Source organism: Calonectris borealis, unplaced genomic scaffold (assembly GCF_964195595.1).
Source record: "Calonectris borealis unplaced genomic scaffold, bCalBor7.hap1.2 HAP1_SCAFFOLD_39, whole genome shotgun sequence".
In the NCBI taxonomy this organism is placed as follows: Eukaryota; Metazoa; Chordata; class Aves; order Procellariiformes; family Procellariidae; genus Calonectris; species Calonectris borealis.
The window spans coordinates 1,095,719-1,101,718 of NW_027441453.1; positions in this window are offsets into that span (position 1 = coordinate 1,095,719).

Here is a 6,000-nt window from a genome sequence, read left to right on the forward strand (position 1 = left end):
AAAAGGAGGGCCCGAGGAAGAAAACGAGACCCCGAGGAACAAAACTAGCCCTCGAGGAAGAAAACCAGAGCCCGAGGAAGACAACGAGAGCTAGAGGAGCAAAACCACAGCTCGAGGAACAAAACGAGCTCCCGAGGAAAGAAACCAGAGCCCGAGGAAGAAAACCAGAGCCCGAGGAACAAAACCAGATCCCGAAGAACAAAAGGAGGGCCCAAGGAATAAAACCAGACCCCAAGAAACAAAACTAGCCCTCGAGGAAGAAAAGCAGAGCCCGAGGAAGAAAAGCAGAGCCCGAGGAAGACAACCAGAGCTAGAGGAGCAAAACCACAGCTCGAGGAACAAAACAAGCTCCCGAGGAAAGAAACCAGAGCCCGAGGAACAAAACCAGATCCCGAGGAACAAAACCAGATCGCGAAGAACAAAAGGAGGCCCCGAACAACAAAACCAGAGCCCGTGGAATTATACTAGAGTCCGAGGAACAAAACCAGAGCCCGAGGAAAAAAACCAGAGCCTGAGGAAGAAAACCAGAGCCAATGGAACTAAAAGAGAGCTTGAGGAACAAAACCAGAACCCGAGAAATTAAACCAGAGCCCGAGGAAGAAAACCAGAACCCGGGGAAAAAAACCAGAGACCGAGGAAGAAATGGTGGGCCCGAGGAACAAAACGAGACCCGTGGACCCAAACCAGAGCCCGAGGAGCTAAAGCAGAGCTGGAAGAAGACAACCAGAGCCCGGGGAACAAAACCAGCCCTCGAGGAAGACAACCAGAGCCCGAGGAAAGAAACCAGAGCCCGAGGAAGAAAACCAGAGCCCGAGGAACAAAACCAGATCGCGAAGAACAAAAGGAGGCCCCAAGGAACAAAACCAGAGCCCGTGGAATTATACTAGAGTCCGAGGAACAAAACCAGAGCCCAAGGAAAAAAAACAGAGCCTGAGGAAGAAAACCAGAGCCAATGGAACTAAAACAGAGCTCGAGGAACAAAACCAGAACCCGAGAAATTAAACCACAGCCCGAGGAAGAAAACCAGAACCCGAGGAACAAAACCAGAGACCGAGGAAGAAATGGTGGGCCCGAGGAACAAAACGAGACCCGTGGACGCAAACCAGAGCCCGAGGAGCTAAAGCAGAGCTGGAAGAACAAAACCAGAGCCCGGGCAACAAAACCAGCCCTCGAGGAAGAAAACCAGAGCCCGAGGAAGAAAACCAGAGCCCGAGGAACAAAACCAGATCCCGAAGAACAAAAGGAGGGCCTGAGGAAGAAAACCAGAGCCCGAGGAAGAAAACTAGCCCTCGAGGAAGAAAACCAGAGCCCAAGGAAGACAACCAGAGCTAGAGGAGCAAAACCACAGCTCGAGGAACAAAACCAGAGCCCGAGGAAAGAAACCAGAGCCCGAGGAACAAAACCAGATCCCGAGGAACAAAACCAGATCGTGAAGAACAAAAGGAGGCCCCGAGGAGCAAAACCAGAGCCCGTGGAATTATACTAGAGTCCGAGGAACAAAACCAGAGCCCGAGGAAAAAAAACAGAGCCTGAGGAACAAAACCAGAGCGAATGGAACTAAACCAGAGCCCGGGGAACCAAACCAGCCCTCGAGGAAGAAAACCAGAGCGCGAGGAAGAAAACCAGAGCCCGAGGAAGAAAACCAGAGCCCGAGGAAGACAACCAGAGCTAGAGGAGCAAAACCACAGCTCGAGGAACAAAACCAGAGCCCGAGGAAAGAAACCAGAGCCTGAGGAAAGAAACCAGATCCCGAGGAACAAAACCAGATCCTGAGGAACAAAACCAGATCCCGAAGAACAAAAGGAGGGCCCGAGGAAAAAAACCAGAGCCCGAGGAAAAAAACTAGCACTCGAGGAAGAAAACCAGAGCCCGAGGAAGACAACCAGAGCTAGAGGAGCAAAACCACAGCTCGAGGAACAAAACCAGAGCCCGAGGAAAGAAACCAGAGCCCAAGGAACAAAAACAGGTCCCGAAGAACAAAAGGAGGGCCCGAGGAAGAAAACGAGACCCCGAGGAACAAAACTAGCCCTCGAGGAAGAAAACCAGAGCCCGAGGAAGACAACGAGAGCTAGAGGAGCAAAACCACAGCTCGAGGAACAAAACGAGCTCCCGAGGAAAGAAACCAGAGCCCGAGGAAGAAAACCAGAGCCCGAGGAACAAAACCAGATCCCGAAGAACAAAAGGAGGGCCCAAGGAATAAAACCAGACCCCAAGAAACAAAACTAGCCCTCGAGGAAGAAAAGCAGAGCCCGACGAAGAAAACCAGAGCCCGAGGAAGACAACGAGAGCTAGAGGAGCAAAACCACAGCTCGAGGAACAAAACAAGCTCCCGAGGAAAGAAACCAGAGCCCGAGGAACAAAACCAGATCCCGAGGAACAAAACCAGATCGCGAAGAACAAAAGGAGGCCCCGAACAATAAAACCAGAGCCCGTGGAATTATACTAGAGTCCGAGGAACAAAACCAGAGCCCGAGGAAAAAAACCAGAGCCTGAGGAAGAAAACCAGAGCCAATGGAACTAAAAGAGAGCTTGAGGAACAAAACCAGAACCCGAGAAATTAAACCAGAGCCCGAGGAAGAAAACCAGAACCCGGGGAAAAAAACCAGAGACCGAGGAAGAAATGGTGGGCCCGAGGAACAAAACGAGACCCGTGGACCCAAACCAGAGCCCGAGGAGCTAAAGCAGAGCTGGAAGAAGAAAACCAGAGCCCGGGGAACAAAACCAGCCCTCGAGGAAGAAAACCAGAGCCCGAGGAAGAAAATCAGAGCCCGAGGAAGACAACCAGAGCCCGAGGAAAGAAACCAGAGCCCGAGGAAGAAAACCAGAGCCCGAGGAACAAAACCAGATCGCGAAGAACAAAAGGAGGCCCCAAGGAACAAAACCAGAGCCCGTGGAATTATACTAGAGTCCGAGGAACAAAACCAGAGCCCAAGGAAAAAAAACAGAGCCTGAGGAAGAAAACCAGAGCCAATGGAACTAAAACAGAGCTCGAGGAACAAAACCAGAACCCGAGAAATTAAACCACAGCCCGAGGAAGAAAACCAGAACCCGAGGAACAAAACCAGAGACCGAGGAAGAAATGGTGGGCCCGAGGAACAAAACGAGACCCGTGGACCCAAACCAGAGCCCGAGGAGCTAAAGCAGAGCTGGAAGAACAAAACCAGAGCCCGGGGAACAAAACCAGCCCTCGAGGAAGAAAACCAGAGCCCGAGGAACAAAACCAGAGCCCGAGGAACAAAACCAGATCCCGAAGAACAAAAGGAGGGCCTGAGGAAAAAAACCAGAGCCCGAGGAAGAAAACTAGCCCTCGAGGAAGAAAACCAGAGCCCGAGGAAGACAACCAGAGCTAGAGGAGCAAAACCACAGCTCGAGGAACAAAACCAGAGCCCGAGGAAAGAAACCAGAGCCCGAGGAACAAAAACAGGTCCCGAAGAAGAAAAGGAGGGTCCGAGGAAAAAAATGAGACCCCGAGGAACAAAACTAGCCCTCGAGGAAGAAAAGCAGAGCCCGAGGAAGTAAACCAGAGCCCGAGGAAGACAACCAGAGCTAGAGGAGCAAAACCACAGCTCGAGGAACAAAACGAGCTCCCGAGGAAAGAAACCAGAGCCCGAGGAACAAAACCAGATCCCGAGGAACAAAACCAGATCGCGAAGAACAAAAGGAGGCCCCAAGGAACAAAACCAGAGCCCGTGGAATTATACTAGAGTCCGAGGAACAACACCAGATCCCGAGGAAAAAAACCAGAGCCTGAGGAACAAAAGCAGAGCCCGTGGAACTAAACCAGAGCCCGGGGAACAAAACCAGCCCTCGAGGAAGAAAACCAGAGCGCGAGGAAGAAAACCAGAGCCCGAGGAAGAAAACCAGAGCCCGAGGAAGACAACCAGAGATAGAGGAGCAAAACCACAGCTCGAGGAACAAAACCAGAGCCCGAGGAAAGAAACTAGAGCCTGAGGAAAGAAACCAGATCCCGAGGAACAAAACCAGATCCTGAGGAACAAAACCAGATCCCGAAGAACAAAAGGAGGGCCCGAGGAAAAAAACCAGAGCCCGAGGAAAAAAACTAGCACTCGAGGAAGAAAACCAGAGCCCGAGGAAGACAACCAGAGCTAGAGGAGCAAAACCACAGCTCGAGGAACAAAACCAGAGCCCGAGGAAAGAAACCAGAGCCCAAGGAACAAAAACAGGTCCCGAAGAACAAAAGGAGGGCCCGAGGAAGAAAACGAGACCCCGAGGAACAAAACTAGCCCTCGAGGAAGAAAACCAGAGCCCGAGGAAGACAACGAGAGCTAGAGGAGCAAAACCACAGCTCGAGGAACAAAACGAGCTCCCGAGGAAAGAAACCAGAGCCCGAGGAAGAAAACCAGATCCCGAGGAACAAAACGAGATCGCGAAGAACAAAAGGAGGCCCCAAGGAACAAAACCAGAGCCCGTGGAATTATACTAGAGTCCGAGGAACAAAACCAGAGCCCGAGGAAAAAAAACAGAGCCTGAGGAACAAAACCAGAGCGAATGGAACTAAACCAGAGCCCGGGGAACAAAACCAGCCCTCGTGGAAGAAAACCAGAGCGCGAGGAAGAAAACCAGAGTCCGAGGAAGACAACCAGAGCCCAAGGAACAAAAACAGGTCCCGAAGAACAAAAGGAGGGTCCGAGGAAGAAAACGAGACCCCGAGGAACAAAACTAGCCCTCGAGGAAGAAAAGCAGAGCCCGAGGAACAAAATTAGATCCCGAAGAACAAAAGGAGGGCCCGAGGAATAAAACCAGACCTCGAGGAACAAAACTAGCCCTCGAGGAAGAAAAGCAGAGCCCGAGGAAGAAAAGCAGAGCCCGAGGAATGAAACCAGAGCCCGAGGAAGAAAACCAGAGCCCGAGGAACAAAACCAGATCCCGAAGAACAAAAGGAGGGCCCGAGGAATAAAACCAGACCCCGAGGAACAAAACTAGCCCTCGAGGAAGAAAAGCAGAGCCCGAGGAAGAAAAGCAGAGTCCGAGGAAGACATCCAGAGCTAGAGGAGCAAAACCACAGCTCGAGGAACAAAACGAGCTCCCGAGGAAAGAAACCAGAGCCCGAGGAACAAAACCAGATCCCGAGGAAGAAAACCAGATCGCGAAGAACAAAAGGAGGCCCGAACAACAAAACCAGAGCCCGTGGAATTATACTAGAGTCCGAGGAACAAAACCAGAGCCCGAGGAAAAAAACCAGAGCCCGAGGAACAAAACTAGATCCCGAAGAACAAAAGGAGGGCCCGAGGAATAAAACAAGACCCCGAGGAACAAAACTAGCCCTCGAGGAAGAAAAGCAGAGCCCGAGGAAGAAAAGCAGAGCCCGAGGAATGAAACCAGAGCCCGAGGAAGAAAACCAGAGCCCGAGGAACAAAACCAGATCGCGAAGAACAAAAGGAGGGCCCGAGGAATAAAACCAGACCCCGAGGAACAAAACTAGCCCTCGAGGAAGAAAAGCAGAGCCCGAGGAAGAAAACCAGAGTCCGAGGAAGACATCCAGAGCTAGAGGAGCAAAACCACAGCTCGAGGAACAAAACGAGCTCCCGAGGAAAGAAACCAGAGCCCGAGGAACAAAACCAGATCCCGAGGAACAAAACCAGATCGCGAAGAACAAAAGGAGGCCCCGAACAACAAAACCAGAGCCCGTGGAATTATACTAGAGTCCGAGGAACAAAACCAGAGCCCGAGGAAAAAAACCAGAGCCTGAGGAAGAAAACCAGAGCCAATGGAACTAAAAGAGAGCTTGAGGAACAAAACCAGAACCCGAGAAATTAAACCAGAGCCCGAGGAAGAAAACCAGAACCCGGGGAAAAAAACCAGAGACCGAGGAAGAAATGGTGGGCCCGAGGAACAAAACGAGACCCGTGGACCCAAACCAGAGCCCGAGGAGCTAAAGCAGAGCTGGAAGAAGAAAACCAGAGCCCGGGGAACAAAACCAGCCCTCGAGGAAGAAAACCAGAGCCCGAGGAAGAAAACCAGAGCCCGAGGAAGACAACC